Consider the following 9420-nt stretch of genomic DNA (forward strand, 5'->3'; position numbering starts at 1 on the left):
AATGTGAATTTATTTTTACACTTGCAATTGGGTATTCGCTTAGTTGCCCAGTTGGTGTTTAGTCTTCGCTTAGTTGATGAAACTGCATGGTGTAAATTGAATTTGATGTTCGCTTTTATGAAAACATGATTAGCCTACGATTAGTTGGTTAGCTGTGTTGGATTAGAGGTTTGAGTCGCAGCTTTATTTTGTTGATTTGTGATTGGAAGCATTGTAATTAAGTTAATGACCAACCGTTTCCATTTTGTCTTTGAAACCGTTTTTAGATTTGTGTTTAATTATCAGTTTGCGTCAGTGTTTCAATTTAATTCATCCGCATTCACAAAACTTTCACAAACCCCCCCCCCACTTCGTGTTAGACCTAGTTCCTGAACCACATTTGGTCCTTGAGAGACGACCTAGGAGTCACTTCCTAGTTTATACTGCATTCTTTTATGTACATTAAATTTTGCATGGGGTGCGACCTCCATCAGACGGTCAATTGTATTTGCTTTTGATCGCATTGCATTATTGGTTACTAGGGGAGGCTAGGGATAACAAGCCGGTAATTAATAATAGGCTCTTTTCACCAAGGGATTGGGTTAAGGGTAAATAAGAAAGTATGCATGGCAATTAGATAAATAAGTGAATGAAATAAGAAGAGTATATATATGAGAGTGGATAAGATGAAATTGTAAACCCCAACAACACCATTCATCTATAATTTCTCAAAACCAATTGAATCAACTGCATTGCATGTTTATTTTTGTTTTTTGCATATAACCACAAAATTTATTCTCTTCTCAAGTCTTACGACGATTAGGTTACATGAAAGTTAAGGCCTAAGAGTCCTTTGGGAAAACGATACTCGGACTTACCCATTTATATTACTTGATAACGATCTGGTACACTTGTCAGGGACCTAACATGTTTTTGGCGCCGTTGTCGGGGACTCGTGGTTTAATATCTTTTTATTTTTTTATTTTTTATTTTTTTTAAAAATATAAAAAAGTGCTACTAGGGTTTGTGTTTCTTGTGCATGCAGCAGGAGCCCAGACATACTAGGAGCAAGAAAAATACGCAACCTCTTCTTGAAGGCTTAAGCGAAGCAAGAGGAAGAAGGAGAGTCAGACGCCCATCTAGGGATTTGTTTCCTTCACCTGACAAATTACTATCACCTTCACCAGATAGAAGAACAGAGGAGATGGCTGAAAGAACTCCTCCAAGACGCACTCTTGTAGACCAATCAAATACGGTTGGCCCTTTCTATTTTAGCAGCATAGTCATGCCTGCAGATCAAACAACCAACATGGTGATGAATCCAACACTTATACACCTGGTGCAGAGCAAACAGTTTCATGGCCTATCAAATGAGAATCCTTATGATCATTTGACAGCATTTACTCAAATATGCAACATAGTGAAGATGGTAGGTGTATCAGATGAAAGAGTAAGGCTTATCTTGGAGATATGATAGATTTAGATGAAGATGATGATGAGCAGGAACTTGAGGTTCAGCCTCCGAAGAATTATCCGCCTAAAGTAAAAGATCTAGGTTGCTTGAATTTGGCATGTAAGATCAATGAGGTTGATATAGGGGAAGCAATGATAGATTCTGGATCTAGCATTAACATGATGCCCATGCGTTTGTTTAAGAAAATTGGAGGGCTAACGTTAAAGCCATTGTTGACAAATTGGCAAGCGTACCAAATCGTACAAGTAATATAAATGATAAGACCAAGTATCGTTTTCCCAAGAGACTCACGACACTAAATTGTTGTGCTTTTGCTTAACCAATCAAGACTGTAAAAATAATATTTTGGGATTTTTATAAAGTGCAGAAAAATAAACATGAATGCAATTTGAACAATTGAGGTTAAACACAAAAGTGGATGAATGAATGAATGTTGTTGGGTACTAACAATTTCATCTATTCCACTCTCTCTTACATACTACCCTTGAATATTAGTTGATTGATTCAATTGTTATGCGACTTTCTTAGCCTCCCCTCAACCCGATCCCTCGGCGAAAAGGGCCTAATATTAACTACTGGCTTGCTATCCCTAGCCTCCCCTAGTAATTAATACCCCATTAAAAACAGAAGTTAGTGCAATTGATCGTCCTACCCCTATCCCTAGGTTGTATTGCAAAATCAAGAGATTACTCACCAGTTCATGTCATTATTGTACGTCCCCATATCAATAAAGACAAACATCAATATATCGAATGAGTTAAACGATAAAGGCCTTAAGCACAGATGATAACCCAACAATAATCAATCAAAATATATGGAGACCATATAAATAATTAATAGTTTCAATAAGAGAGAGTATCAAAAGATTATATTGTTTCCCCTAACAATAATAGGGTTTAGTTCACCATCGTCATGGAGAAACTAGATGAAGAATGGAGTGAAAGAGATACAAACCCTAATAAGGAGAAAAGGAGAGCTGTCACCATCCCCAAATCTACCCCAAAGGGGTGAAAGGTGTGTTTCTGTGCCTAAGCCATCAAAAGATACAAACCCTAAGATGTTCTGGCCTTTAAATAGGGCATAAAAATGACATAAAACAAGTCCAATTTTAGTGGTGTCATGAAGGAAGGAAGAATGCCAACATAGAATATCAACACCTACTGATCGGTGTTTGGGCTTTACCGGGTCAAGCTAATGACGTTAAAGAAGCGCTTGCTAGGAGGCAACCCAATTTCTAACTTTTTCTTTTTTATTTGTGTGATTTGGATTTGATTTTTCTGTGTTTTTAAGTTTTTTTTAGGTTATATGTTGCTTCTGATGGCAGTGATGATAACATCTAATGATGGATGCTTCTACAACATTTACTGATGGATGTTTTTATGAAAGAGGATGGTGAATAGACATATACTGATGGATGTCACTGTTAGCATTTACTGATGAATGCTACTGGGATAGCATTTACTGAGGGATGCTAGAAGATATAGGTATCTACTGAAGGATACAGGGAAGCACACCTACTGAAGGGTGTTGGAAAGGTATGCACTTACTGACAAGTGCAGGAAAGGTTTGGGTCAAGTTTGTGACGTTAAACAAGCGCTACTTGGGAGGCAACCCAGTTTTCTAAACTTATCTTTTTAAATTATGTTATATTTGCTTCTGTTTTTAGAATAAGTGTTGATGTACTTGGTTTAAAATTTATATCTGATTCAATGGGTTGATGATGATTTGTGATGAGTATGCTTGATGAGGCTTTTACATTAATTGATGTCGAGATGATATATGAGATGTTATATACAGTTGGTGGTTCACAATATGTGTGAACAGATGCATGATAACATGATTGNGATTGTGATATTGAGTAGGATGTGTATCTATGTATTGGAACTTTAAATTAGCATATGTGAGGTTTTGAACTCCAGAGTTTTTGATTGAATGATTGTTATTACTTTGAAAGGATGAATGATTTTGCCCAGGTTTCTATGATTAAATCACTTGCTTGCATTTGTCATATGATCAAGGTCATTTTTGATTTAGCCCTTTCTTAGCCAATGCAAAAAGTTTCATCCCAATTAAAAAGAGCACAATGTGTTCTACCCTTTTTGAACCTAAGCCTTAAACAGTATGAGAACCCTTTTGCAAATCTTTACCTTGAGTTAAGTTGAGAATTATTGTGTGGTATTGATAAAGGTTCAAGTTTGGGGCTGTTGGGAAAGTTGAAGAAGAAAAAGATAAGCATTAAGCTAATGTGTTGAGCAAAACATGAAAAGATGAAAAAGATAGAAAAGAAAAAAAAAAGATAAAATAAGAAGAAAAGCTCAATGCAAAGAAAAGGGAAAGTTGGGAATTAGTGAGATTAATTGTTTAAAGAGAGTTTGTGTTTAAACTATAAATGTGAATAACTCTCTTAACTCAAGAATTTTGTGATCCAGAAAAACCAATGTTCTTCTTAGCCCAACCACGTTACAGGCCATAAAAAGTCCTTGTGATAATAACTTGCTTATGAGTATGATTGATTGTGGTTAAATGAAAGGCAAAGTTAATTTGTGTGACATTGTGATAGTAAAGAGAATGAGTCACCTCAATATACACCTGTGTGCTTGAGTGAAACACTTTTCTTGGTGAGGAGTAGTTCCAGTCACACATGATTACATTTATGCTTGGTTAATTGGTCATTCATGATAATAGCATCTATTGGAAAGACTGTGATTATGTGAACACCATATTGAGTTTAATGGAAGTAATGCATCTATACATCTTGACTGATATTTTTTATGATAAGCTGAGAGTGATTACTTGTGTTGGACGAAAGTGTTTTTGGAAAGTATCAATCCATTGTATTGATTGTTTGAAAACTGAGTTACATCTTGTTTTGCTTGAGGACAAGTAAAATTCTAAGTTTGGGACTGTGATAACGGTTGAAAAACTATTATTTTCATACTTAATTTTGATATTAAATCACACCCTTTATGGCTTAGAATTAGATTGAAATCATGCATTTTTATTAAGTTAGAGAATAAAAGAGTCAAGGTTGGTTTTCTTGGTTTGATGCTTAGTTTCCCTTGATTTTGTAGGTTTTTGGAATGAATTGAAAGAAAGGTTGAAGATCAAATGGTTGCAGTGTAGAAAAGTCAACCAGAATGCAGAAGAGTCAACCAGTCAACCAGAAAAGTTAACCAGTTGACCAGAATGTTGACCAAACCGCCGAGCGGCAGTTTTGCGCGCTGAGTGGTGGCGCTGAGCGCCAGAATTGACCACTGAGCATCCGACAGCTTGGATGCAAACCGTTAGGCGGTCAAATTAAGAGTTGAGCACCGGGAACGCGGATCTGGACTTGGTTTCTGCGATTTTTATGGTCTTTTGGGCTTGGGCTTAAATTCTATTACTTTTTTGGTCTATAAATAGACCCAGTGCGATTCCTAAATCAATCTTTTGGCCAGTAGAGACATCCAGAGCTGTTCTACACACCTTGGAGGAGGTTCCTTGGATGCTTAGGCTCCAATCTACCAAATTTAGGGTTTATTCTTCCATTCTTTCATTATTTTTCATCTAGATTCACCATGTCCATGGTGAACTAAACCCTAGGTTGTTGGGGAATAATGTAATCTTTTGAAACTCTCTTATATCAAAATTCTTATCTTCTTTATATGCTTGCATATGCTTACATTATCAATTGTATGGTTCCTTACCTTTGCTTAATGCTTTTATCGTTTAACTCATTCGGTAAATGTTGTTTGTCTTTATTGATACGGAGACGTACAGTAATGTCATGAACTGGGGGGAATTCCTTGACTATGCTAATACCACCTAGAGATAAGGGTAGGACGATCAATTATATTTTGCTTCAGTTTATTATGCATTATTAGTTACTAGGGGAGGCTAAAGATAACAAGCCAGTAATTAGTAATAGGCCCTTTTCGCCAAGAGATTGGGTTTAGGATAGACTAAGAAAGTTTGCATGACAATATGAAAAAATAAGCAAATTAGATAAGAAGAGTAGATATAAGAGGGTGGATAAGATGCAATTGTAAACCCCAACAACTCCATTCATCCATAGTTTCTTCTAGCCAATTGATTCACTGCATATTGCATGTTTATTTTTGTTCTTTGCATACAAACCCTAAAATCAATTTCTTTGTCAAGTCTTATGCGATCTATTTACATGAAAGTTAAGGTCTAAGAGTCCTTTGGGAAAACGATATTTGGACTTACCCGTTTTATATTACTTGATAACGATTTGGTACACTTGTTAGGGACTTAACAGTATAAACCTCCACTTGAGCAAAGATATTAAAGAATTCAACATTAATAATAAAACCAAACAAATTTTCAAATATATTTTCAAAAAACTTTCAATAATACTACTTCTAAAAAATTGAAATGATCAATCTAAACAAACAATGATTTGCTCAGATAGAAAATCGTATTGAATGTCATAATTTGCATTGATCACGTATTTTTTAAATACAAATAGTAATGTACAATCAAGATCATATAATTATGCTAATACAGGAAAACATTTTCCTAAATAGGATATTGATGAATAATGACAGTGATTATTGTAATATTACACCATAAAAGAAAATTAATATTGTGAATCACCAAAATCAAGAGTTATAAATGATAAGATATTTGACAGAATTTTTTATTTTGTCTAACTCCCTATCTTAAACTAGTGGTGACATGATCAGGCCAAGTTTGTCTCTTAACAAGTTGAATCTTGTATGAGTGAGAGGTTTAGTCAAACAGTTTGGAATTTGATCAGTAGTAGGAACATAGGCCACAATTACTTCATTTTGTAGGACTTGATCACGTATGTAGTACACATTTATCTTAATATGTTTGGATCATGTGTGCATGACTAGATTAGAAGCAATTGATTTGGCACTTAGGTTATCACACCATGGAATTGGTTTTGTGAGCATTTGTAGTTTTAGTTCTATTAGCAGAGATCTAATACAAGCTACTTCAACAACAAGATTAGCCAAGGCTTTGTAGTATGATTATGTGCTTGATCATGACACTAACTTTTGTTTTCTTGAAGACTAGAAAACAAGAGTTTCTCTAAGAAATACACACTGTCCTGTATGGATTTTTTGTCATCGGTACTAGTTGTCCAATTTGCATTAGAATACCCGATTATGTCAAGATCATTTGAAGGTTTTATGTGCAAACATAGATCCATTTTTCCTTGAAGATATCTTAGTATTTTTTTTGTTCCTTGCTACTAATCCATGGTAGGTGTTCTCCTGTATTGACTGGGTTTGTTGATCACAAAAGCAATGTTTGTCCTTGTGTTGCTCAAATATTGCAATGCACCTATGACTTGTTTGTACAAAGTAACATTGATCATTGGTTCCCCGTAGTGAGTTATCTGTTATCCACCATTGGTGTTAGATAGGTAGGAATTGTCTCCATGTTGAGTATCTTCAAAATATCTTTTATGTACTTAGTTTTCCCTAGGTACATTCCATTGGCATTCCTTTATACTTCAATTTCAAGAAAGTAGTGTATATGTCCTAAGTCTTTTAGTGAGAAAGAAACATTTAGTTGATTGATGAATGTTTCTAAATACTAGCAGTTGCTTCCTATTACAATAATGTCATCAACATAAATGAGAAGGAACGTGGTATGATTTGTACCTCTAAGAATGAATATAGGAATAATCACTTTTGGTTTTTTGAAAACCCCAATTCAGAAGTGTGTCTCTTATTTTATCAAACCAAGCCCTTAGTGCTTGCTTCAAACCATATATGGCTTTGGACAATCTACATTTGGTTTTGTTGTTTCTATGTAGCCTTCAAGTTGATGCATAAAAATTGTTTCCTTCAAATTTCCATTTTTGAATGCATTGTTTATGTCAAGTTGCCTAACATCCCAATTGAAATGTACTGCAATGGATAATATGATTCTAACAAAGTTGAACTTGATCACAGGACTGAAAGTTTCATAAAATTTTATGCTTGCTATTTTGTGAAAATGTACAAGTCTTTCTTTTCTTCTTTCAATTGGACCATCTTCTTTATACTTGATTTTAAAGACCTTTTTGAGTCTATGATGTTTCCTTGACCCTTGAATGATATTAATGTCCAAGTTTGATTAGACATTAGAGCCTTGAATTTTGTATCCATGGCTTCTTTCGATTTTGGCCTGACTAGAGCTTCCTTGACATTTCCTAATTCTTTGTCATCTTCACAAATCTCTGTCAATCCTATGTATGGTTGCTTAGGCTTGAAGATTCCACCTTTGCTTCTGGTCACCATCAAATGAGTCTTCACGTTAGGTTGATTGGTTTCAATTTCAGTTTGAATGTTGTTCTCTACTTATTATAATGATGTTGAACCTTCTTCTTAACTTTCTCTTGATGTATTAGTAAAAGATTCACCAAGATCTCCTTCATTTGTACCATTGTTGGCAGGACTATCACTTGTGATTTCTTCTTGATGACTTGTAGAATTGTTGTCTGGTTAAGAGTATTGTTGATAGTGGTACCTATAGAGTAATTTGGAAGCAAAATTGACACAAGTTCAATTAATTCTTTTAAATTATTTATTGTATCAATGAAGCCTTCATTAAAGGGGAAGTCGTTCTCATTTAAAATCACATGTCTTGAGATTAAAATTCTCTCATGAGAGTTAACACATTTGTATCCTTTGAGAGAGTTACTGTAACGAAGAAACACATACCTAGTTGTATGAAATTGAAGTTTATTTTAATTGTATGGCTTGAGATAGTCGTCTATTGATTAAATACACAACAGTTGAGAAGACTTCCCACTAGTAGTGTAGGGACATTTTGGCTTGTGTTACCAGAGTTAATTCAAGTTCAACAACATGTCTATAATTTCTCTCAACCTTACCATTTTGTTTACAGGTGTAAGGATAAGACATTTTAAAAATAAGTCCTAATTCTAAGGCAATTCTTTGGATAAGTTTAAATTCACCTGCTTCATCCAAGTTTTCTACGCCAATTTTCTTTAAGAGACATGTAAACATAAGAGTCTTTATTATCACATAGTTGATATAAACCATTTTTAAGTTCCCCTTTTAAAAGAGTCTTCCCTGTCAGTTTATCCTTCACAAAGCAACAATTTTCATCAAACTAAAAAAAGAATATTGTTGTCAACAGTCAATTTTAAAATACTCAACAAATTTTTGGAACATAAAAAACATCAATTTTTGGTTGATCTTAAGGCCATTACTTTCATTCTTTCACCATTACCAACAAGTAAATAATTTGTACCATTATTTTCACCAAGTTCTTGAATTTTGTTACTTTGGTGAGTCACATGGTTATTGGCTCCATTGTCAAAATACCAATCATAATCTTGACCTTGTTAAGGTGAAGGCATGAATAAATTATGTGTTCCTTGTTTTTCACTTTCAACAGATTTAGTTTTCCTTATATAGGACTTATTAAATCAATAATAACATTGTATAATAGTGTGGCCAATCCTCTGCATACTTGACATATTGGTTTTGACATCCTACCTCTTCATCTGTCGTCTCTCATGCCTCTAAAATTAAAGTCTCTCTAATCACCTTGGGATCCAAATATGTTGCCTCTAGACTCCTTCTTGGCAGCAAAGTTTGCATAGACATTCAGGTTAAGGCTACTTAAATTATTGAGTTGATCTAATCTGGTTTCAAAGGTTAACAATTGAGTTCGTAATTGATAAGTTGTCGTTGAAGCTATCAAATTAATACTACTTTTCAAGGTAACTTCAGTATTGCCTAGTAGTATTCAAGAAAGTAGATAGGGCTAAAGTAACCCTAAGTCGTCTCCCAACGAACACGGAATTGCTTTCGAATATCTGACTCTTATGAATGTTATGCAATACTTATGAGTAATGATTAAAAGTGAGAATATTTAAAGAATGTTGTAAAACAAAGAGGAAACCTAAAAATGATTATAAAGAAACAGGCTATTCCACTGCTTTTCCAAAATAGATTCGTCATCGGTTATTCACA

The sequence above is a fragment of the Vigna radiata genome, unplaced genomic scaffold, assembly GCF_000741045.1.
Source record: "Vigna radiata var. radiata cultivar VC1973A unplaced genomic scaffold, Vradiata_ver6 scaffold_296, whole genome shotgun sequence".
NCBI lineage: Eukaryota > Viridiplantae > Streptophyta > Magnoliopsida > Fabales > Fabaceae > Vigna > Vigna radiata.